This window comes from Pseudopipra pipra, chromosome 5 (genome assembly GCF_036250125.1).
Source record: "Pseudopipra pipra isolate bDixPip1 chromosome 5, bDixPip1.hap1, whole genome shotgun sequence".
NCBI classification, from domain to species: Eukaryota; Metazoa; Chordata; class Aves; order Passeriformes; family Pipridae; genus Pseudopipra; species Pseudopipra pipra.
The window spans coordinates 48,020,696-48,047,589 of record NC_087553.1 but is presented as its reverse complement, the minus strand read 5'-3'; the positions used below and the strand labels follow the sequence as shown (position 1 = coordinate 48,047,589).

At 35.1% G+C, this 26,894-nt stretch overlaps 1 protein-coding gene across 3 annotated transcripts in view; it reads left to right on the top strand.

Moving 5' to 3' along the window:
• Positions 1-26,894, top strand: part of IMMP2L (inner mitochondrial membrane peptidase subunit 2) — a 414,978-nt gene that overhangs the window by 244,566 nt on the left and 143,518 nt on the right. The gene's annotated exons all lie outside the window — the stretch shown is intronic.

The following is a 26,894-nucleotide window of genomic DNA, read 5'->3' as shown; positions in this document are numbered from 1 at the left end:
TCCTGAATGTTTAGAGAAAAGAGGAATGTGGCAGAGAACCATTGATTTCAGTATAGTTAGGTATTGTCAAATGAAATTTCCCAAAGGTTATCTACAGGATCTGTTTATAAACAGAGGAATCAAACAACTCAAATGCTGTCACCACTGGAATAGGTTTCACTTACTTTAATACTTCAAGCTACTAAAATTATTATAGTGCTATAATGATGCAATGGGGTAATATCGTGCTTTATCCATATTTCTTAAAGCTTCGAGAATGGTAGTTAACATGTGGATGTCTTGAGCATTTTATCACTGTTTCTTTAAAGTCTGGGGAAATTTTTAAAAGTTTAAATGAGATTATTTTATATTTATCTTACATAGACATTCACTTAGAAATGCATATAGAGTTATGCCAAGAAAACACTAAGTGTTCCTCATTAGTGCTGTGAATATAATAATTAGAACTAAGCAAGTGAAAAAAATTGACATTTCAATAACTGTCCAATGGACCATGTATTTACTAGTCTTTTGTTTGCAGCAATTTTGATCAAACTTGGATCTGACAAGCGTAAAAATAAATTAAGTCTATAAAGGGGAAAGGTTATTATTTTATGTTCGGATGCAAAGTAGTCTTATAATAATTGTAGTCACTTAGAATCATAGAAGCATAGAATATCCTGAGTTGGAAGGGACTCAGGAGGATCATCAAAATCCAACTCCTGCACAAAACAGCCCCAATAAACACACCATATGCCTGAGAGTGTTGTCTAAATGCTTCTTGAACTCTGTCAGTCTTGGTGCTGTGACCGCTTCCTTGGGGAGCCTGTTCCAGTACCCAACCACCCTCAGTGTGAAAAACCTTTTCCTAATACCCAACCCAAACTTCCCCTGGCACAGCATCATGGCGCTCTCTCGGGTCCTATCAGTGGTCCCCACAGAGAATAGATCAATGCCTGCCCCTCTGCTTCCCCTTATGAGGAAGTTGTAGTCTGCAATGAGGTCTCCCGCCAGTCTCCGCCAGGCTGAACAAGTCAAGCGACCTCAGTCACTCCTCATATGGTTTCACCTCTAGGCTTTTCACCATCTTTGTAGCCCTTCTTTGGATGCTTTCCAATAACTTAATATCTTTCTTATATTGTAGCTTCCAAAACTCAAAACAGTTTTGGAGGTGAGGCCACACCATTGCAGAGTACAGTGGGACAGTCAACAACACTTTTATATGTTGATGTTGGCTAAGCTTTCAATTTGTTGTATTAATCTACTTGAAGGGTGCAACTCAAATTTTGCCCTTTAACAATGTATACATGCATTTTTTCATCATTTCTGTGTGTAAGTAAGGGTAATATTTTTAAAGAAATATTGATGTCACTGGAGGCTGTATTTCTTTATTCACAGCATCACAAATGCTGGATTGTGTGTATGCTTGCCTTGATCAGTTGGGTTCATCATTGAGGGTGGTTTAGTTTTTGCAAGCACTTTATTAGTAGCCTCTCTGATAGAGCAAAGAGCCCAAATACTGCTTTGTTACGTGAACACTTAGAGGAACCGTATGCATTAATGCCGACTTTACTCCCTCATGCTATCAGTAGGCATCTTTCAGTTAGTAATAACTTGTCAAAGTGACCATAATAGCAGACATTGTGTTCATGTGTCATCCCACTGTCATTGTGGGATTTAAGCTTTTGTAACCCTTGTGTGCCTGTGGCTGAGGAATAAAATTGCTGTCCATCTTATTTGTCACACTCATTTGTCATAGACTGAATTAAAACAGATGACCCATTTTAGCATATGTGTGACCCCATACAACACATACTACATTTTCTTAATCCTGGGAATAAAATGGTGCTAATCAGGCTATACACTGGGGGAAAAAACCCGGGATGTAATCAAGAAGTGGCTGGAGTAGGGTTGAAGTTAGTAAAAAGTAGTCAGCAGACAAATGTGGACATGTCAATAGAAGGGTCATATTAATCATAAATGTTTACTTGTCAAGAAACAGTCAGGAATCATGACTTCCCTTGGTAAACTCCCAGGAATGCTCTCACTGATTTAAAAATGATTGATTGGGAGAGGAAATGTTTATTAATGAAAGTAGTGAGCTAATAATCTGTTTTGACAATATATATGAGGATATACTATTTTTTCTCCTAAAATCTTAAGTTCAAACTCAGGACCAGAAGAGCACCCTTGTTGTCACACACCACATGTTTTTCATTCTTTCTTCAGTTGATCTTAATTAAAATAAAATAAAAAAAAAGGCAAAACCATGAGAAGTTTCATGAAAATGATTACAGAATTATGTTATATTCCTGTTCTCCTGTTTGCTCAAAAGCACATGTCAGAATAGTACAGCAATTGCAGGGCTATGATCAGCTGCACACTGTTTATGCTACTGGTGAGTGCTCATTCTCAACAGAGATTGATTTCACCAGGCAGACAAATATAACTGCTCATCAATGCTGATAAAGGTTTTGCAGTTTGCCAATGTGATTAGATTACAGGCAGTTACTACAGTTACCTCTGTGACTTGCAGTATGTTAGTTACCATATCACAAATCAGAGGTGTCTAAAAATGTGTGGGAAGTGTACAGTGGTGACTCAGGAGTGACAGTTGTATCTAGTTCATTATTTGCATGTTTACTGTGTGAGATACCAGCTGTATGAAACTTGCTTCCACTTCTTGAAATTGAGAATATTTCAGCTGATTTTCACTTATCTGAGAATCCAGCAGATTAACTACTATTTGATGAAATAACTGGATATTCTTACTTAAATTCCTGTCTGAATAGACCATTTAAGGAAGCGGAAACTGTGCTCATCAAATAATGTAGTATCTGCATTTCCAAGGAGGTGATGAGAATGAATGCAATTTGGCACTATCACAAAGTGTCTTGATCAGTAATGTACTGGCAATAGTACGAAGTTCTGTCCCCACACATTTGGTCAAAGGAGGCTAAAATAGACCCTTTGCTTCATAAAAATCTGTCTCTGGCTATGTCTAGGATCAACATCATACACTTAAAAAAATTCTCAAGTTTTATCCTGTAATAGGTTAGTATTTTCGGGGGTTTTTTGCCTTGTTGTATTCGAGAGCTCTTCTTTGGAAATGAATACAACATTTATCTAATCCCAGGCTAAGTATCTTTTTGATAATTTCTAATATTTTCTATCCTCACAGTATTTAAATAGAGCAATAAACACTTCCTTCCTTTTTTTTGCTCCAATTTCTGCCCCCTAGTCTATGTAGAGAAATATCATATAGTCTTCTGTCTGGTTTGCCAGATAAACCAAATTCTGTTAGTTGTTTTTTGTGAATTAAGTGTGACTTTCAGTCTCACTATTACTTCTCCTCAGAATGGATGGCTGTGTGTGTATGTAGTATCAAAGTGGTACCTTCTGTTTTTTACTGCAATAGATTACACAGGTGTCTTTCACAACTGCATCATGGTGATGACTTTTAGTCTTCTTGACAGACAATTATGCCACATTTTATTCTGCTGCTGTTTTGTTCTTTCGGGATGCATGTTCATCCCGCCTAGGTGTGAAAGGAAGAATTTCATTTCTTTGCTGTGTTTTTTAGGATAAGACTGCAAACGTGTAACTCATGAACTGTAATAAAAGAGCCTGTTGCATCTTTAAGTGCAAACAGGCTGGTGGCTACTGGTGAGTTTTTATTCCCAATAATTTTTATAACTTCTATAATACTATTAAGGACATCTATTTTAGTAGTGTGGACTTTTAACAGAAGTATTTTTTCTATTGAAAAATCCTTAAGAATACTCTTGTAAGATTTTTCTTTTCTATTGAAAGAGACTGTTGTGATAGAGTCTTCTTTTTATATTAATTGAGATATTTTATGCTGTATTGTATCTAACCTTCATCAAAAAATACATATAGTTTTTCTCTTTACCACTCACATCCGTGGAAAATGTCTTGAATACTACAGAAGCTGGAGACGTGACAATTTGGTTAAATCTGTAAACTGCCCAATTAGAGGTAAATTGGCAGTCAGCCTATGGCTAGGTTGGCTTAATAAAGGGCATGATGATATAGAGATTTTATTTCTTAATTTTCTACACAAGTGAAAGAATATTTTTTAAAAATAAGTGTTGCCTTAAAGCAGTGACACAGTACACAAATTTAGTTCAGAACGTATTTTTAATATCTCTTCAGTACCTGCTGCACTGCACACAAACTACCTAATTTTCAATTTGCACTGACAGTGCTATACATATGTAGAATAGATTTTCCTTAAGTTATTTTTGCTGTTTGCGTGACTTTGACTGAACAATGCTATTTACCTTCAAATGTTCACTTGGACCCTGTTAGATTTAAGTAACTGCAACCAGGACACTAGGATGTTGCAAATGTCCTGAAACCCAAAAGACTCATCTTGCAATTGATTTGCTTGGTGATTTCCTGCTTTTTAAACATGTAGAACCTTTTACAATTTTCTGATGAAGTGCAGATGCTAGAATAGTGCTCTTGGTCTATTCAAAATAGACCTGCATTTCGCTGTCACATTGCACAGGCTCCTCAAAATAACCTGCAACACTAACTCCCCTCCTTCTCCTCATCAGTTCCCCCACTCAACTGCCCCAGTTGAGCCCCAAGGTTTCACAAGTGACTTGCACATACTCTCTGTATCTTTAAAAGTTTTCATCTGTTATTTTTCATATCTGAGGTCTGTGTGTTAGAGCAGCTGCAGGAAGGACCCCATCCAGCACTGCAGAAGTTTCTGTCTCCTGGCATACACATATGGAGGAAAAATCTTCACCTTTCAGGGAGTTCAAACTGAGCCAGTGTGCAGTAACCAGGACCATAAAACCCAGCAGGTTCTCCCATGCTGTCCAACCATACACCTTTAATACAACATACATGCTAAATTGAAAAGATATAGTTCTTGTATCTGTTTTGAGGACCTATAAAATAGAGGTAGGACCTATAAAGTAGAGCCATAGCCTGCTTGCTACAATACAGCAGGGGCAAGATTGACATGATCTAAGTGACAAAGTAGGAGAATCATTTTTGTAGCAGCATTCTGAGTGGGTATGAGTGGAACAAGATAGCATTTGCTAAGAGCGGAGAACCTGATGTTGCAGCAAATGAGACGTGATGCTGAGTGTGCAGTTGGGTGTTTTAAATGTGGGAATTTCCAGAGATAACAGAAATAAAGAACAAAATATCTTGAAAGGAGAAGTTTTTTTGAAGCAGATACTGAAACTTTATTGTATTTGGGGGTGAAGTAGGTAATACAAGGGCTGTATGATCTTGTATGGAAGCAAGCAAACAGGCACGACAGCATAACTGGAGAAGGAATGGTGTTTTGAGATCAGGTCTGTTGAACTTTTTTGGGGAAAGTGATGGATTTGGAGAAAAACTGAAGTGGGTCAAAAAGGAAAAGACAAATACATGAGGAGGTTAGGAAGAAGATGTTTCATTAACATAGCTGAGACGAGAAGAAGAATATATAGAAAGAAGAACTGAAAAAAAAGGGAGTGGATAGTGAACAGTTGAACATAAGTACGTGGCAGAGACAAAGGAAAAGAAGGGAAGTCACTGTTTGCTGTGCAGTTCCAGAAGAAGAGAGAATGGAAAATATAACTTATTTGGAGAAGAAGAACCTCAACATGTCTTCCTCACTGTCTGTTCTGACAGTGCTAAGGCAAGTAAAGAAGTTATATCTCACTGAAAGGTCCAGGTCTTTGGAATGGACAAGAATTTGGAAAGAGTAAGGTATGTCAGGGCTTTGGATAGCTCTCAGGTGACACAGATGCAGCAGAGATATTATGAAGAGGTATTATGGTATCAGGAAAACATTTGGTGCAGAAAGGCATGTTTAGAGAAGATATTAGTGGAGTTTGAAGAAGAATGAGAGACCTGGTTATGTTCTGAAGGAAGATTAAGAGAATGGATCAGGATGAAGAAGATTTTTCTAAAGTGGTGGAAGCTGTGGACATGTGAATATATTTTAGGGAGAAATGGGGTCAGTGAGTAGAAAGGAGAATATAAAAGAGTAGAAAGCAGAGTGTAAAGTGAGTCTCAGCAAAGGAGTGTGATCAATGCTTTTGCTGAGTGGTTATATATTCTGTTGTTTATCTGTAAACCCGTAGATGTTTAGAAGTTTCCAGAAAACTGACACTTCATCACATTTTCACACATGATTGAACATAACAGTATAAGGTGTAAAATAATCTGTAAGGTGAGAGCTATGCATTGATTGGTTTGAATTATGTCAGCCTTGTCCACTGTCCTATGAAACTCTTAAAATTCAATAAATGATACCTTCATTTTTTGGCCTAGGAATAAGTTTTTTTGCTAAAAAATAGTAGATATTACTTCAAACTAGTTTGGGCAAGTTGATTAAGAAGTCAATTCAATTTTCCAGAACTGAAAATAAAATATAATGTTTGCTTCATTTTAAGCAAACCTAATTGCAGTATTCCTGGTTACATAATTGCATTACTACTTTTGGTCAGTATTTTGTGTTCGCCTTTTGCATTCATTTGTGATACCTCTGCAAAATCCTGCAAGAACAAGACCTTTAACATGTTTGTCTGTCAGAATGTTTATGAATGCCACCATCTTTCAATTTTCATCCCTTTAAAAATATATATCTCCTGAGACATACGTAGCAATCAAGCTATTGTGGAAAAAAGGATGGAAAATTCTCCTCCATGTTACACGATCACAAGCAAAATAATTTAATTCTGATCAACAGAAAGTTAGGCATTTAATAAGAATGTGGGATTTCCATTGAACTGTGTAAACAAATGTGGGATTTTTTGTGTGTTATAGATTACAGTAATCTAAATTCTGGCCCCCCTCTGAGAAAGATTCAAATGGGGGCTCAGGCTGGCTTCTATCCCAGCCCATGACATGGAAAACATGGTTATCTGTATTCACATGAGATATTTTTCATTCAAATGAGAAGTTAGAATGAAGAGTTAGACAAGAAGATTTTAGATACTGGAATAAAATGCAATTTCTATGTAAATAAATAGACTAAAGAATCAGTAACATATGAAGCCAAACAGACTGAACCCAAATGAAATGTGACCAACTCTATTTCTTTAATTAATTGTCAGAGAATTTAACAAAAATATATTTAAATCTGTAATCGTCTCTAAATGACAGTTGTACTTAGAAAATGTTAAAAATCAGAAGATTGTTACAAATAGATATATTTTAGTACATTTGGACTCCTCTTATGAAGGCTGCATCCTAAAGAGCACCGCTAGAATCACTTTGCAAACGGCATGATTTCCACTTCAGAGAGCCCAGTACTTTGACAGTTCTATTGTATGAAATGTGTAGTATTAAATAATAAGCCTTTATCAGAATTGGAGTGTGTAAATGTTGCCTGTGAACTGATGTATTTACTTATTGTGGTCAGCAGTTCAGGTAATGTGACATTGTAATAAATAAGATTGTAATGGCTAATATGGTATTAATGGTGAAAATTCCTAAAGAATCACAAGTGGAAGAAAAAGTAATAAATGAGGAAAACTAGATGAAAAGACAATAATTCTCTCTTTACAAACCTATAAGTAATGATTAATGCTGAGTCTCAAGACAGGTAGACTTTTTTTAGAAATGCTTATGACAAAACAAATTTGGGCAATATCTTAGAATATCCTCAGTTGGAAGGGACCCACAAGGATCATGGAAGTCCAATTCCTTTGTTCCCATGAAAATCACAATATCACAAGTGTGGGTTGTATGATTTTCGTATTAAAATATTAGTGGTTTGAAATGCCAAGTCTAATGCTTTTTGGAAATTTTTCAGTATTTATCAAGTTTCTGCTTGCAAGCATCTACTGGTGTATCACTTAATGTTCCAACCACAATATCTTTATCCAATAATGGCTTGCAAGAAAGGCAGAAAAGTTCAGAACTTTGAGATTTAATCTATGTATTAACCAGATTCTGCAATAGCCACAGAATTTTACCTTTGCTAATTCTGACAGATTTGTTTTATCCTTATCATCTTTGTTACCCAAATAATACTTTATTTAAGCAAAGATCTGACTTCATTGTCATGCTAATTGTTTTCCACATGTTTTGTTAATCATTTTAGATAGCTCACAACAATTATGGAGCTAGGACTTAAAGAGATGGAGATGCTGAGAAAGGGAAAGGGAAGAATGGTACTTAGATGTAATTACTCAAGAAAATTAATTTAAATTGTGTGGGAGGTAATCCTTGATTCATCACTGGCTTGTTTTGATGAAGATATTGATGTTGTGCATAGATACTACCTTTAGTTTTTTCGCTGATTTTCACCATATTAAACACAAGCCTTTGAAAACATCCGAAAATATTATCCACCCTGGGGCAAAAGATTTAGAATTTTTCTTCTTAATTTGTTACTTTAAAGTATTTATTTCCTAATCACTGGTATGATCATTAGAGACCTACCTTGAATGCATTACCCAAAATGATATGAGTAAACTGAAGATAAGAAGTGATATGTTTTCCTCAGTCCTTCAGAAATATATACTGTTATTAAAATAAAAAAATTAAAGAACGCGACACAACAAGCAATCCACAAATAGTAACTATAACCAGTAAAGGAATATCTGTAGAGTTTTTGTGTGCTAGGGATGATATTTTAAAGTTGGTGAAATGATGAAAACACCAGCACTGTTTCTTAGTTTTCGCAGTCCTTAGATGCCTTTCACCAGACTGGTGCTGCATATAAAAGTAACTAGAGATCTTTAAGGATAAAAATTGTTCCTGAACCCTTTGTTTAAGAAGCTAAAACATAGATAAAATTATTATTTAAAAAAACCCCCAAAACCCAAAAAAAACAAACAAAAAAAAAGAAAACCAAACAAAAGAAAAAAGCTAGCATTCTCCTTCATTGGGTTGTATTTTGTAGAAGATGGCTTTAGGCCTGAGTCTGAAGAACTTCCCGTTGAATATGTTGTGGGAATCAAATATCCTACTAGTAGTGGTGGTGGTATTCTATCCCAGCCTTTCATGCAATTTTATCTGAAATAGACGGTGTATTTGACATTCTTGTGTTCAGAATTCTAGCCTCTGCAATGTACCCACTCAGAAGTATCCAAAGGACAAATAAGAAGCTGCATTTCTTGTACTTCCCTGCCTGCATGTTACTAATGTTTGTCCTCTCTGAGTAAAATAGAAGATATATTTAGTTAGTTCACACGTGGAGACATTTCAATAATTTGAATTATGTATAGAGTAGGCTAACAGAGCTTACTATTGTTTTTCTTGTTTGCTATTACATAAATAATTTTACTGAAAATAATTATTTTACTGAAAAAATATTTTGCTGAAAACTTTTATTTTTTCTCTTTTATGACAGACTGTTTCTTTGTCCTCACTTCTTGCTAGTCACAGTGTTTTGAGCTGTTTTTTTTGATTGTTTTTAAAATTAACTCAATGAATTTTCATTGATTGAATTTTGAAAATTCACTCACAGCTATTAGTGGTTGTGGCCTGAAAAGTATCATTCAGTAGTTGTTTGGTTTGCGTAGAATATTTTTTATGCATTAATTGCTAATAGTGAGGAGATTATTGCCCATGAAAGAAAATAATCAGTCATTTGTGGATACACCAAGGCTGGGTTAAAGCTCAAGTAGCAACAAGTTTCTTATAATTAGCTTTCGTTTTATATTTCTTTTCTCATCCAATGAATATTCACCAAGGGAGTGATAATTTTAACTAAGTGATTTGTAGCTGGATGGTAGCCAAATTAGTTTAACTGCAGGGATTGAATGCAAGTGACATGCAAGGACAACACTAATATATTCACTGTGAAATTGGTGATCTGAATAAATATAAAAAGTAGTAGTCTGCCTGAATGTGTATGCCTTAATCATAAAACTCTTGATATTGGGTTAGAATGTTGATGCTTTTAGATAAACTTTGCATATGAACAAATGCATGAATGATCTTATTAAAGCTGCCTAATGAATTTCCTGTATACTATGAAATTCTTGCCATGGCATTTAGAAATAGAAAGGCGTAATGACAAAAGTTGTTTTTGCAGAAAAAGAATATATTTGTCTTATTCAAATTTATTCTTAAAGGCATTAGCGGTAACTGGCTGTCTTAAAGATGCTTTACTGTGATATGTTGTTGGATGAAAATAAAACATCTGCACCCTACCTTAACAGTGAAGGAATAATTCCCCTGCTTATTCCTAACTAGCAACTCTGTGGTTTCAAATGCTCTAACATATTGCTGTATTCCCATTATGTTGCCAAAATTAATCATGTGTCATTTGCTCGTCTATAGATTGTTCAGGTAGTTCCCCAGGAGGTCTAAAACTCTGTTCTTTGGAAAAACAGCATTTAGAATATCTCTATTTCCTTTCATAGAAGTCTACTTCAGGACTAATGTGATTTATTTTTGTCAAAGTTTGTCTTGAAAATCACCCTTCAGTTTCTGATTGCAAATGTAAATTTCAAAAAAAAACCCAACAAACAACCTCTACCATAAGCTTTAAAAGTTGTGAGTTAATTTGCTAGGTTAAATGTTAAATCTTACACCACATTTGAAGACAAGATTATGGATTATAATAAGATAGTTATTTACAGGTTTCTTTGTTCTAATCATAAGGATTTCAAATGGAAATTGCAAGCCTGGTTTTGTCTTAGCTTCATCAGTGAAAGTTTTTCTACCATTTTTTTCTATGGGAGCTAACCCAAGTACAACTTTGTATTATCTAGAAATACAAATACTCCTAGAAAGGAGTGTCATATTTGTTTGATTTTTTTGTGGAAGGAAGCAAATTGTCTTCGATGTTTAGCATTAACAGTAGAAATCTGTTTATTTGGAATTGAGGAGCCAAAGTTCGCACAGATAATGAGCCTCAGTAATTTCATGCTGTTTGACTTTTGGTTTTTGAAGTGCAACTGATTTGCCAAGAATAGCGGCAAAATTCCCATTCTCACTCTTCTCGATCCCTTTGTAATTAACAAAACAGAAGATTTACTAATTTTTCTTTTTATCATTGCTAATTAGGTTTATCTGTGCATTCTGGTAATTTCATGTGCTGTTGAAAATCTTTTCAAGTTGCAAATTCAATTTCACATATTTTCAGTATTGCAGAATAATTTTTTTATGTCTGTTGGTTTCTGCCATGTCCTTTTTGTTTCCCATTCTACCAAGCAGAATCTCACTGTACCTCAAAGTTAGAAAAAAGCTGATTTGAATGCAAGTTCTCAGTTAAGTAACATCTTTGCAGAAGAGAAAAATGTAGGCAGTTGCTGATATGTGAAAAAGAAGAAAGATATTTACTGCAGTGCAACTAAGAAAACAAAAAGTTAAGTTGAAAAAGAAGATACTTTCATCAGAAGCCTTGTACTGAACCTCAGTGAGAGAGGCAATATGACTTCTTTTGAGACATCATTTCACCTTTCACTTAGAAGACTTACTTGGTTAGAATTCAATATTTTCACATGTTCAAACCCATTACTAAATACAGTCAAAGTGTTATTATTTGACAAGAGTTTTATTCAGAAAGCATATTAGTATTTCCAGTTGCAATTAATTTTGGTGAAACTCTTGCTAAAATACTTGATATCACATGTTACCGAGCAGCTTGGAGTCCTGAAGAAGATGATGCAAGAAATAGCAGACAGAGGCTTCTGAAAGGAATCACAATTGAGTTTTTTGGGAGATAGTAGTCAGAATACTTTGTGGGTAAATAAGTAGATAAGTTTTTGACTATGTTTTGTCAGTAATAAAATAATGGGAGAATAGAAATATTCTTCCACCATTTTTATTTTAGATGACAAAAAATTCATGTTCATATTCCATGTACTTGGTGAAGAGAAGATATGGCTCCTCCTAACATCTTCCCATATTGCCCATGTTTGGAAATAGTAGGGGTATGCTAATGAAGAGGAGGCCTACAGGGATTGACTTTCACCTGAGGAGAAGTAGAACATAATGCATTTGAGCTATTTTCCTCTCTGCAGAGCAGGAGTGGATTGCTGTACTGGTACTCTAGCTTTATGCTTGCTTTGGGGAATTTCATGGGAAATTCCCAGAAGGACAACTGGCAGGACAGAGTAATTGTTGCTCTGCTGTGTCCAAGGGGAATGGGGCTAGGCATATAATTTGTTCTTTAATATGGATATCATTCCACAGCCCTAGATATCAGTGGGCCTATTTATGTGATTGTACCTTTACTGGAAGACAGAGTTATTAGCACTTGCACAGTTGATTAGGTTGTGAAAAGTGTACTCGGTCTACAGTTCGTAGCAAGTCACTTTGACAAAGTGAGCTTCTAAATAAACAGTGATTAATTCCAGACGTCTCTGAAATTTCCATTTAATGAAACTTAAAATTTTTAATGATGGGATTACTTTCTTTAGGTATTTAAGTGTAGCTTGATATTCTCTATTTTACAAAAACTTGAAAACTGTAAAAATGTGATTTTTCAGCTCAAAAAATCTGCTGTGCAGTTACTTGTGTAAACAATAGGTTTGTTTGCAGTAGGATATTGTATATATGTTATTTGTCAAATCTGTTTATTCCTACTGGATTTTACTTCAACAAGTATTATTCAAAGTGAGAAAATCTATTTAGAACTGTCTCATTGACTTGTGTAATCTGCTAAATCACCTGTGGCCACACCAGCCATTTGTTGCTACAGTAAGTAGTGTAAAAATATCCCCTCTCCAACATTTAAGAGCAGAGAGAATTCAGTCTAAATCTCTGGTCAAGTTAGAGAAAGGATGAAATGCCCTTCGTCTTAGAAAAAAGTAAACTGAAATGAAACCATTTTGGAAGTGTAAGACTACAGACTTCCTTGTATTAATTACAGAGAAGAAAAAAGAGCATAACCTCTTCCCAACTTTGGTCTGCAGTCAGAGTCCTTTTAAGGTTTAATGAACCAGAGTACTTGAAAATAGCAGGAATGTAGCTGGGTGACTGTGTCACTGTTAAAGTCGGGATGAGCAGAGCGACATAGAATATTCTTTCAAAGCAGGGGCAGGATTACAATAAGGTTGTAATCACTTTATTGTAACAGGTTGCAAACATTTATACTTTTCACATATCACACATGTCAACTTTCTATTGGTGCCTTTATACATCAGGCCATATACATGTCATCCTAGTATTGGTACACATAGATCAGGCCATTCACATGTTAACCTGCCATTGGTACTTTCATGTATACACACACCAGGATTGGTTGTAAAATAGTAAACACAGTTTTTGTCGAGTCATCCTGACTTGCAGAAAGTACAGGAAGTCCATTTCTGTCTTCCATCTTCTTCCTGTCTGAAAGTTGTCCACATTCCTCTGCATGCTGTGTTGTCCTCCTTTCAGGGCTGTATTGTAATCTGGTCAATGTTGATTGCTTCATCGACAAGTGCCAGGCTGCTGACAGACCTGCTGTCAACCCCAGCATGAGTGAGTATGTTGGTGATCTGAGACAGGGTATTGTTAAGCTCTACACAAATGGTGATGAACTCAAGAGTTATTGATGCAGGAGGCTATCAGGACCCATTCCTTCCCCTGCTGTTACCATAATTATCATGTCTCATGATGGCCAAATATGAAACTACACTTGGTAGATAACAGGCTCTACTTTCTAGTAAATGTGTTCAGTTTTAACTTTACTCACCAACTAGAATAAACCAAACCTCAAAATTGCTTAAGCTGATTTAACCAAGGACCGTGTTTGTCTGAGTGTAATCAGAAAGTTACAAGGAATTGAATTGTAGCAATTAAAAAAGTTGCTAGCACTCTACAGTAGTTGCTGCACTCAGTCGTAATTAAAAACAAAACAAAACACCAAAGCTCAAAACAAAGCACTGCTTCCCTCCAACATTTTTGTAATTAGTTTTGTGAATGCTGTTAGTTACTGATTTCCAACCAAAGCTTGTAAATTCTCACTGAGATTTGGTGGCTTCATAAACCACCCCAGCTGTAATTGCCTAGCCATGCCAGCATCTCCAGTTTCTGCATGATAAAACTATTTCTGCCCTTTCAGTCCTTCTGTTCATCATCCCACAATTTAGTGAAACTTAGTCTCCTGCCCACTGACAGGCTGGCTTTTAGCGTGTGGTTGCTCATTGCCCCACACAGATGTCAAAACCTGTGAAGCTTCCTCTTCTCTGCTCAAACTAGCAATTTCCTTTCTTGCCCTGAGCTGCTCATCTAGTTTTTAGAATGATCTTACAGAAGCAATTGTTTTACTCAACACATGAAAACTTTCATTTGTTTGTCATCCTCAAGGGATACCTGTTTCTGTCACACAGAAAAGAATCAAGAACATGCACAAAAATTATCTAGAGCTTTGTTAAACTGGTTTAAGCTCATCTACATTTGGGAATTTGCATTTGTTTAATTAAAGTAATTAAAAATTTATTTCAGTTATGTTGAAGCCACTTTGTCATTGCTAATCAGATTTTTGTAGTGCTTTAGTGCTATATGAATTAAGACAAAGGCACTTGGGCTTAGTGGGTGGCCTGGCAGCTTAGAGTTGAAACTGCAAACCCTCAGGGTGTAATGGGAACAGGCAAGAAAAGAAAGGGTACAGGGAGCAGGGAACAACTGGGTGGCAGGGCAGTCCCTCAGACCTCGGTGACAGGCCTGCAGCCCCTGCAAAAAAATAATTTATGTTGTGAGTACTCCTTTTAAAAGAATGTTTAAACCATATCAGATTATAAACTGATAAGTTGAGTAGAGAGCTGCATTTCCACACATAATAAAACCCTCTAAATACACAGTACACATTAGTATTTGTATGGCTAATTTCCTTTTCAAAATATATTACACTTTTTAGGGATTGTTATATTGAAATGGAGAAAGTTTTTCTAACTTCCTTTTTGCATTTACTGCTCTATTACATGAATGATGAAATTGTGGTTCAATAGTTGGGTAGAAGACTGCATCTCTTTAAGATGCTTACATCCTAAAATCTGTCTGGACGGTATGTGATGTCTCATTGAACTGCTGCAAGCAATCTACAATTCATTCATGAATGAACTTGACATTAAAAATTCTAGTTTACACAATTTTTTTATTGTCTCTTTCCACCTTGTCTCCAAAACCAATGTCTTGATGTCATTAATATTTTAAGAAAGAAAAAATACATTTGTATTCATAATATGATTAGGAGCTGTTACAGTAGCTTACAAAAATGTGATTGAGTGAACACCATTGCAATAACTGTTAAAAGCAGTCCATAAACTTTCTCCTTATTTATATTTAGAGTTTTTTGAAGGTGGGTTGTGATTTCCATAAGCTCTGAAATATTTTTTAGTTTTTTGAGTATAGTTGCAACTCTATTGAATTTTGCAAAGACTGGACTACAGACCATCTTGCCAAAGTTGAGAATATATTTAAAGGAATAAATGTGATCTGAGATCTGCCAACCAAGGCTGTTGCAGAAATTTGTTTACTCAGTCATGAGCTGGATGAACCAGGACTGAGCTATTAGAGATCTTATGACTGTTCAAATGAGTTTATAGTTTTGGGGTTTTGTTTTGTTTTGTGGGGTTTTTTTGTTTGCTTGTTGGTTTGGTTTAGTTTTTTTTTTACTTTTTTTCTTTTTTACTTTTTAAGCTTTATGGTTTATTTGTGTCATGCTGTTAATCAGGGTTCCTGTTAGTCTATCTGACCTTTTAAATTTTCTCTACTTAGACTTCTTTGCTCTAAATTCAAACAAGTTAACCATTTCAATGCACCAGACCATGAAAGTCAGTAAGAGAGAAATCTGTTCCTAATTTCTTAGTTTCCCGCTCTCACTAACTCAAACGAAAGTTACACCATTTTTTAGGTGATTTTTTTTACTTTTTTTTTTCTCTTTTTGATGCCAGGTTTTCCTCTGTCTAAAACTACCATTTTGTCCAGCTCACTCGAGATTTAGACTAGCAAATGTAAAGTAGTAGAGCAGAAGAGGGGACAAAGTTTAAAGAAATGGAGATGAATGACTACTGGAGATCATGTGAGGGGACTGCAAGAGTTTTTTTCTCTGTTTAATTGTTTTCAAACAGATAGCATTACATTTTTCAGAAAGTAGTCATGGCGACAGCAGAGTAAGTGTATAAAAGAAAAAAAGATCTTGCATCTGTCTTTGAATTGGCTAAAGACTCTCAGGATGTAAAATGATTTTAAAAGTTTGTCATCTGTATCTTGAGAGAGAGCTCTTTCACAGTTATACACACAGTTTGTCATGCAAAAAGATGGAATTTTTTCGACTTGGCCCTATTCTGTACATCAAACTTGTTCTTGAAGAAAAATTTAAAGTACATTAGACAACTTCAAATATGAACATATTATTAATACTCTAAGGATAATTGTGATTAACCAGTGGGAACAAAATGCAATGGAAAGTGACCATTCATTAGAATCTTTAAATGAAAGTAGAATGCCAAGTTGTGTTTTAATCAATCACAAGTTATTAGGCTCCATATCAAGGTAAATGAGTGAAATCCTATGACCCAAAGCCTCAGGCCTACATGTACATTATCAAACATAGCTTTCATGGCAGCTGCCCATGTTTTTCTTTTTAGCTTCTGACAGAGAAAAAATAATTTGATCCTTCTTTCACTGGAAATTAGAGTGACTTTAACTGCTGTATAGTTGGTGCTGACTAGTAGCAATCATAAGGACAATTGTCATCAACCGGACAATACATCTTGCATTTCTGTAGAGTTGTAAGAAGAAACTTCGTATGATGGGGCACTGCTAGCATGTACATACAAATCCTACCTGTGTAACAAGGCAGACTTAAGATTATCTCCTTTGCTAATTGACCCTAAAGTATATCAAACAAACAAACAAAGAACAAACTCTGGTGAATAAGCTATGAAGTCACCCTGTTGTGCCAAGATGATGGCATATGTAATTTCTTATCGTATGAATTTAGCCACTAACAGCTGACTTACATTACAGAAGTTCAGCCCAGACTGTGTCAGGTTTCTCTGAGATACACAGACTACTCTAGATTCTTGCCTTCAGGTTCAAGACAGGTATGCAGACTGGAATTTTTTCGTTGTAGAGACCACATGAAAATCCTGAAATGATGCAGAGTTTTCTTTAAAGAGCATAGGAACTGAAGAAGAGCACAAATTAGCCACACATTCTCCAAGTTCTTTCAAGCAGCAGTGACTTTGTTGAAGTCACAGTTAATGTATTATCTAATTATCAATGGGTTAAAGAGGTCTGTATAAAATGCTGTGTAATGTACATTCCTCTCTCAATTAAAGACAACATATAAGGATAACAGGAAGATATTTCAATTTTTTCTTTTATGTATAATTCTCCATAATTTCTTTATAAAACAGAAGTATAATAAAGAAAGTTCAAATATTTGTTAATTCAGTGAATGCATTGACTGGACTAACCCACCTGTGGAGTTAGTTGCCCTTTGTAGAGTCACGTGTAAGTGTGCCAGCAGTACAGGACTTCCTTGCCCTTGTGAATGAATTGGCATGACTTTTGGGGGGGGGGGGGGTTGGGGCTAGGGATCAGGGGTACTTGCTATTCATTGCATTCAGAGAGTTAATACTGTCTAATCCTGGCAAACATGCACTTGTTGAAATCTAATGGAAGAGCAGCTTTCGGGTTTTTTTCCTACTCCAGGCTGACAAATAGGCAGGAATTTGAGGGATTCCCATTTTGTTTCTGTATGACAGATTTGTACTACAAACATCCTTGCCTGCTGAGCACTCCTTTCCTGTCACTAGTTGTTTTGCTCCTGGTGACTCATCTTGACAACTTGAACTGATCATAACTTAAAGGAGAGAAATACCTTATGTTCCAAATGTGACAACTATTTTTTTAATAGCATTTTGATTGTGTTCCAATTATCCATTTGTAAAGCTTAGCCCCATTGCATATTGTCTGCACAGGAGACTTGAATACCATAGATGAGTGCACTGGTAGTTTTTATCAAACACTATAACTCGTGAATGTTAGTCATATCATCACTTAGTGCTTTGAATGTACAGAGACTTACATAAGTAGTAAGTCTTAGTATTGCTATTTCTCAGTTAAAAAGCCCCTTAAGCTAATCCTACTGTTTCTGAATTATAAAATGTTTTAAAGAAATCTCGTAGACACCTTTTCATGCTCTTGCACAGCTTCTTTCAGAGAAGTAAAGGTTATCTTTGTATCATCATGGCTTCGACAGCTTTACTACTATACCACTTTCTAAATATACTGCCAGCTGGAATTTTAAGGAACTGTGTTAGTAACCATTTCTGTAGAGATGCGTCATTTGAAGCATATATGCAAAAGCTATCTTTAGATTTTGAGCCAGAAGTATGCAGTTATTTTCTCAAAACACTGTACCATACAGCTTAAATACATTCCAATATATATTTTATGATTTTTGACTCCAAAACAATATCAATCAGGAATGGGTGGTAGAATATAATTTAGAGAATCAAAAGGAAAATGTTAGATTGTTCTAATCATTAAATTTGTGATGCAGTAGGAACCAGTGTTGCAAAGAGCTGTATGATTTCCTACAATTTTTACTCTTGATATTTGGCTGTTCATAACCAAACAACTTGTATCGTTGTTCTTGCTTTCTTACAGTAAGGGTGTGAAAGGGCTTTAAAGCAGATGCATTAAAGTTTGATTTTCAAACCTGTTTTGGATATACCATATACATATGGCTTAAGTTTAGAATGCCAAAGGCTATAATGCCAAGTGTTAATTAGCTGAATTAATCTTTCTGTGCTTCTACTTGATATTCTGTGTCAACAGGGCCCAGTAAATATAGGGACTGTTAACACACTGAAGAATTTGTCAGTACAGTCCGAAATATACAGAATGATGCGTAAACTACATATTTAAAATATTTAATAGTAGAGACAGTAGAATGGTAGATTACATATTTTAAATATTCAGTAGTAGAGCCAGTAGAATTTCTGAGAAGGTTTATTAATCCCATGCCATCTCTTGCATTTCTTCCTCCCATGTTTTCATCCTGCTGATACTAAAGTCACTAAAAAGTAAAGAATTACTTTCTTCCATACTAGTTTCTGACACAAGCTTGTATCATCAATTCTTCTAGCTTGCATTTTACTTTGCTATCTTTCTGACTGTTTTCTGTAAGAAATTTTCTGTTATTTTTTCTAGAAGACTTTCTGAAATAAGGAAAATTTCTTTAAAAATAGAGCAATGGATCAATGGGTTAAAAGAAACTTAAGACCTTGTTCTTCATGGATCCACTCTGAAAAAAAAAGAAAAGAACATACAAAAATTATAAATACCTTGTTTGAACTTTTGACCCATGGATAAAGGGGGAAGAGTGAGGAATTAATCTTCAGAATGTGTAAAAAGTGTATGTAAAGTTTAGATTATTCTTTCGCCTCCCCTTCTTGTCTTTTCTGCCAGTCTCTCTCTTTTCTGGCAATATTCTGAGCAGCATATCACTTGGAGAATAAGGTGACAGGGACCTTCTGCGGGAAACTGTCTCACAGGATTGGTTTTGACAGGCTGGATGGGGCTAGGATGGGTTTGCTACTGCCTGAGACAGAAGAATTCATTTTGGGTAGAATAACCAGAGCGGACTGTAGCGTGGGAAGAGCTGGGAAGCGAGTGTGCAGATCAACCCCTGTGGCTGTATGTACAATTGGAGAAGCGAGGAGAGCAGATTGGCCTTCACTGAGAGGGGAACACTACCTAAAAACTTGTAAATGGCTTTGTATGAAGGGAAAAAAAAATTCTGTAAGTAGAATTATTTTACTCATTTATGCTGTTCACTGTTGGTGACACTTCTTATTTATTTAATCTTCCTTTCTTAACATCTGAAATAAATTTATTTCCCATCATGCGAGAGAAGAAATGTCTTACAGTTCAGAATCCTAAAAATCTCATGGCAAAAAACAACCTAGGACATGGGTTTATTCTCGACAGATTCGTCCAAGCTCTTTATCCCTGCTCAAGTGATCATAGTCGCTCAGAGCAATATCCTCAGTTATTGTGCAGGGTTCCTTCTTCTTTCTGTACAAGCACAGAAGTAAAGGATGATACAATTAGTATCAAATGGAGCACAATGCTTGATGACCTGCTGACACAGAAGATCAGGTTTTGACATAGAATATCACATGGAAAAATACTCCCTATTAAATTTCCCATTGCTGCTCTTTGCCAAATCCTCATAAGCAGGTCCTAATTTCTATTACTACAAGGATTTTTGTCACAGTAGACAATCTACGGTTAATTCAGCCTGACGTCATCTGCAGGATAGACACCTGCAGTTAATTGTGGGCATTTTTCTCCAAATGCTATCTAAGCTAAAAGTAGAAGTTGTGAATTAAAAAAAGCCCAACCTTAAGTTGGTTTCTTTTTATTGTGGGAGGTTTTAGCTGTGTCCAATTGTCTTATTACTGTTTTTTAAGCATATTTAAAAAAAAATGCAAATAGCATTTTGTAACTGTGGCTTTGTTTTGCTCATGTCAGTTTTCACTTTTTTTCCCGTATTCTTTTACAAAAACTACTACGTTTTCAACTATATAAATTACTTATCCTTAGCAGCACTCTCTATTTTTGAAATGTTAGTTTATGATATAACTATATACAAGTTCCAGTGAATTTAATTATGCACAGTCTGGAAATAATTTATGTCTTTGTGTGCTTATTGACCATATAGAAATCTTTATTATTTTATTTTAAGGAAATTTTAATTACCATAAATAGAGATACAAAATTGTTTCTTAGTTAAGCCTGTCTTTACCTCTTATTACTTGATAGAGAATTTATTTTCATTTTCTATGTCAAAAATACGGAAAAAGTATTTATATTGTATGCAGCATTATTTAAAAAAAATTATTACAAATAATCCCAAAGCCAAGATTTCTACTGGCCTTTGTAGAGAACTTTCAAATTGTTGGTTTTTTTTTTCTGTGAATTTATGTTCACATGTCTCTATTCTTAAATATTTGTTTACTAAGAAAGTGTATTACAACTATTTTAAAACTATACATTATATTGTTATTGGTCTTTCCTTTACCTAACCATTAGTACTTGCTTTCCTGTGTTATTTGAAAAAAATCTTCTACAGATCCTTATAAGGTAGAGAAACAGTATTTCTAAGCAGTTTGTCTTTAATCATTTAATATTAAGTTGACTAGACTAAGCTGGAGTCTGGATTCTTTTGTAGTTATTGAGGAGAGAGATACTCTTTCGGAGACTGATTCATGCCACTTTAATTGTTCCTTTCTGTGCACTGACTACAACAGGCAACTCATCTGGAAAGCTTAGTTTCTTGACTGTAGGTGTGGTTAAATTTGAGAAAATATCAAGCTATTTAGGATTATCAAGAAAGAGATTTTTCTCAACAGGTGCTTGAAACAGCATTAGAAAACTTTAAAAAGGAATTAGCTGATGAAGTTTAAGTGATTTTGAAGGTAGGCAATAACTTTGGCATCTTTAAAGTCATAGTTTTGTTTACTAAATATTGTGTTAATCCTATCTGACGTGCTAAACTTGATCTCCAGGAGAGACAATGAGAGAACCAGGCTTCTTAATGTTTAAATTTCTTTTGAGATAATACTTTGGTTCCTAGATCACTGGTATTTTTAACACCTAAAATGCAGCAGGTACTTTTTTTAATACTTGTGGTGGTGTATAATTAGAAAACTTTTCTGGAACCCCATCAGAAAATAAAAATTATTGAAAATTGCTGCACAATGTGTGATGTGTAGATACAATTGCCTTCTTTAAGTTAGCAACTGATTATTTAATTTTGTATGCTTAGAAAAGTTGCCACTGAACACAGGTCTAATCCCAGAATCAAAAAAAGTATAGAAGAGCAACTTGGAGCATGTAAGATTCTTTAAAAATAAGCATAATTTTAAGAATCATACTGACAGATAATGTAAAGATTAAATAGGTTATTTCTATCTAATATCCCATGAGAATGATTTGATTACATTTTGTATTTTTCTGTGCCTTTCCCTCTGTTGTCTGTTGAAACAGAAGTAAGTCATATTTTATTTCCATTATAGTTTGGGTTTTTTTGTTGTTCCTTTTTTTTTTTTCTTTTTTTTTTTTGGGCAGTGTCCTAGTTAGAACAGCTGGGACCAGTTCATCACTGTATGTGTATAACCCAAAACTGTGTATTCTATAGCCTTCCATGCCATTTCCCAGAAACTGTTATCAATAGACTATTTACACCCTCTACCCAGAGCAGCCTGACTCCTCAGGCTATAAACTGGGTGTTAAGAGGCCTGCGAGATAGGAGGATGCTCCTGTCCTCACACCCATTAAGGAACTCCCCGCCCTGAGGGAAGTACTGGGAATTCCTGCCTGAACTGGAGGATATATAATCTTGGAGTCTTGGAACCTTTTTAACCAGTCATGGGATCCAGAGGAAGATTGCAGACCACCACTCTCAACCAGACTGCAACCACCACTTTTCAACCAGACTGCAATCACCACTCTTGACCAGACTGCAACAGCACTCTCACCAACAGGTTTTCCCCTCTCCTTTTAATTTGGACTCAGGGGGCCCAACAAACACCACTCTGTTCATGGCCCAGGGTGCTGGGTTATACATTTGGGTTTTGTGGGTTAAAACCAATTGTTTCTCTGTATAATCGTACTTATTGTATTATTTTATTAAATTGTTATTCTGACTCATAATCTCTCTTTTGAGTTGGGTTCATTTCCCCTGCCGGATTACCTTTAAACCAGCACAGGCAGTTATAGTAAAGATGAAATGTAGTTCCTGTGCCACAGCATAATGGTTAATGAAATAGTGCATATATTACTGTTGTTGTCATAAGCATTAAGCCCAGGTATTCTTATTCCTAGATCATTCTAACTTCCTATTTGGCAGATAAATATTTCTGTGTATGCTTCCAAAGTCAAAGGTTAAGTTAGAGTTTTTCAACCCTTTCGAAAAAGGTGAAGATAAGGTGAAATGGCCAGTTAAAACAGCAAGTAATTAATTGAGTCTCTCTGTTAACAGGAAGAAGGTCAAGTGCACATAACTATTGTGATGACACAGTCTGCATTACAAGCAGCTGAGTCATTTAACCTGAAAGTGGTTAGATTGGAAGGCTGAGAAACAATTAAATGAGATTTTACTTCAAAGTAGTAGCTATGCTTCCAAGTTACTATACTATTTATAATTTTTTTTTCAAAGTGACTTGTCATGTTATTTTGCAGTACCAATTAGTTTTATTGATGCGAAACATTTTGTTTAGAGTTTTTGGTCATCCTATTTTAATTTTTAATTTTTTTTTCTTGCCTTACTTTAGCTAACTGGCTGAAATTTTAAAATCATAATTTCTAATGGAGATTTACTTGATTTTTTTTTTTTTTTTACTTTGTCTTGTATATAATTCTGCAAGTTTGCCAGATACACAGTTTTGATTGTTGGATCCAAAGTGTAGAAAGGCTTCCCTAATTTTGTCATGTAGGAATTATACATCTAGTTTACACTGGGGAGAGTCTGTAATGATTTCTTGGTGAAGATCAAATTATTTGCAATAACCTTTCAAAATCTATGAAAATCTGATACTCCTGATGTCTCATTTAACAATGAGGTTGCAACTATATAGCATGCTGTAGATATACCAGGGAAAATTCAGTTGCTTTGGAAGTACGCAGATTTTTATTAATTTCCTTACAACTCCATCTTAGTGTAGGAGATTGGTGCAAGATAGTGTCTGGTACCAGGAGATACAGTATGGATGTTTATTTACCATGGAAACTAATTTTTTGCTTTAGGGAGGTACTTCCTGCATTGTTTGAAATCTGAAGACTAAACCAGGCTCTAGAGAGAAGGTAAGGAATGGAAGCCCATTAGAAAGGAAAAGCAGGAACAAGCATAGTTATGCAAGAGTCATAGAATCATGAAGGTTGGAAAAGATCTCCAAGATTGAGTCCAGCCTTAGGCTGAACACCTTACCGACTAAACCATAGCAATAAGTGCCACATCCAGCTGTTTCTTGAACACTTCTAAGAATTGAAGAGACTGAGAGAATTGTTTATTTGTTCTAATTATTGCATGGTTGTACAGCAAAGTTTATGACTCTTTTTCTGAGGCTTTATGCAGGTGTTATATTCAGATTTTTACTTTTGTTTAGAGATTGCTCAGAATTCACCATAAAGTTTCAAGGAAGCATTGTTCTAGGTTATACATGAACAGTTTAAAATGTAAGAAAAATAAAACAGTTCCTTTCCAACAATGCATGCTTGCAATCTGTAATTATTATAAGACACTACTTTCAGTAAAAACAAAATAGTTGTTTGGCAGTGAGTGATTTTGTTTTTTAACAGAAGTTTGACTAAGAACCATTAAAGCAATATGGAGTTAAATTAAGAATTACAGTATGTTATTAGACCATAGGTGTGGATCAAAGTCAATACAGAATAAGACAAATGTACAGGTTTTTGTGGCAGGTTGCTTATGCTGAGTTGCTAAAACCACATCTGGAAACCCACAAACAAATACATACCAAATGTCTATTTTTTTTCCCTTGGTAAATTGTCTGTCTTAAAACTCTGAATCTGGATTTTGGTGTCAAAACTCATGTCTTTGTGCATGCGCCTGCAATTTCTACATCACACTGTGCATAAACTGAAAGTCTGGAACAAATTAGAAATTGTTGCTAGGACAGAGTGAATTGTCCCATTGTCAGAAGGTATTTCAAATAGAGAAGATGTTGCTCTTTGTTCTGTTATTTGCAGCCAGCCATCAGGTGATCTGTAGTTGAAGTTTAAATAATTGTTTTGACACGTAAAATCAAAAATATTTATCAGTCTTGGATGATACACAGGCAGTTGTTTTCTTTTTATATTATACAGTGAGCTTTCCCCTGAGGTGCTTGATCAGAGAATGCTGTTGTTTAAAGAGAAATTGGTAACACTGAGTTAGCATCAAACTTGATGGCTTGAGGGCCAAACTGCTAGACTTGTTCGTTTTCTACTTTTCTTCATGAAAAAAGGAAAAGAGATTATAAGTGGAGGAGAATTCAATCTGCATTTAAGAATTGCATTTACTTTCAAGAGATGTATATCCTACTGCATTCCTGATGTGCTGCTAAAGGCTACTTGTGCATTAATATTTGCAATGTGCTTGAGATTTTTCATAGTAATGATAATTAGTAGTCTCTACTTGTGCTGCTGACCCTAATTCATGCCTGGTCAAAAATGATTATATGCAGATGAGAAAATATTTTTACTGAGAAAAATCTAAGCTCAAGTTTTTGAGAGGTTCATTTAGAAAATGGTCAATGTTGACTGCTTCTGAAACATCAGACATGGATCTGACTGGTAAATGTATAGGTGGTTGGTTTTATTTCATATAGAATCATATTAATGATATACATATCTTCTGAATGCCATTTTTTGGAGACAAGGTATATTTGTTGTGTGTAGGGAATCTTGTCTCTTCCCACACAATATCAATTGAAAGGATCATGACTGAATGTGACCTTTCATACAAGGACAGTGAAAAAATGGAGTGTAACATTTTTCTGTGTCCTATTTTGAATTACTCCTGTTTTCAAAGGTTATTGCTTGTTACCTCACCCATATATCAGTGACAGAGAAGTACTAAACAATTACTAGTTACAATATTTGAACCTTTTTTTCCTCTTTTATTGTTTAATTTGTTCAATGAAATCCCAGTGTTATGCTAAACACTGTTCAGGAAGGCATCAATATCCATCGCTTCAGAACCAGTTCCTCTTACCTCCTGTTCACACACTGGCTCTTGAACAAAACATCCTGCTCACCTCCTGAAAATCCCATAGGCACCCTTAGAACAAGTGCCCATACCTCAAATTTAGAGTGATGTTTATTCAAGGTCATTAGAATTTTTTGCACAGGAAAGGAAACTTAAGAGAGGTCGATAATTGCATTACATACATACATATATATGTATGTACTAATCAAGTGGAAATGCTTACTTGGGAAGTTTTAAAGAACCTTTGAAAGTAAGGTGTTAAACCAGCACAGAATTTTGAAAGAGCAAGCATAAAATTTGTTTTCATTCAATCTTTAAGAAATGTACAGTTCATCACATACATCATGTATTACCATTGCCATTGCTTAAATTTTACATGAAAATATTACTGCTTGAGCTTAAATGAATTAAAAATTAAGTCAATTATCAGTAAAGTAACTTTTAAAAAAATAATTTATAGCAGCTTGTAGTAAAGGTGTGTTGTCTTAGACTGTGCTCTGATTGAGAATAAGGTGTGGTTAATGTTCAAATGACTGCTCATTGAATCCTGCTAGGGAGCAGCATCACAAAGTGCTATTGATACTCCATATGTTTAAATCATATGAGCATTTTAAACTTGATTAATTCCTTCCAAGACTGAAATGTAAAATATTATAAAAATGCGTATTCTTAGCCTGAGAAAGAATATGAAAGGCAAGACTGAACTGGAACACACAACTATTCAGGTAAAATTAATGCTAAATAAAATATTATTGTGAATTATGTAGTGACTTGAAAATTCCAGTGATGACTAGGGAATCAAAGTATGGTCCTTATTCATATTCATTGCTCCCTTCCGCTTGGTGAGAATAAGGTTTCCAGGCTTGGTGAACTGTAAAAGGAAACTATTTGATATTTTGAAATTCAAAATTAGACTTGTTGGATTTTATTTCATTACATTGAAAGATAAATTTATTTCAAATGTATTGGAATACACACATACAAAAAGCCCCAAGAAACCAAAATAAATTTAAAATGTTTGGAGTACTTTTTTGTCTTAATATTAAAAAAACCCTCAACAACTAAGTCTGAAACCATTTTTCTTTTTAGCTTTTGGAACTGGAAGTGAACCTCAAATGCCTTTAGTCATACAGCAGTATGGGCAAACTTTTCATCCAAACTCATCTCAGCTTTGTTTTTTAAGGAAATGTAATCTTAGTGTGCTACCAGTTGACCAGAGATGAGCTCAAAGATACTGGTCTGTTGTGAGGATGGCATG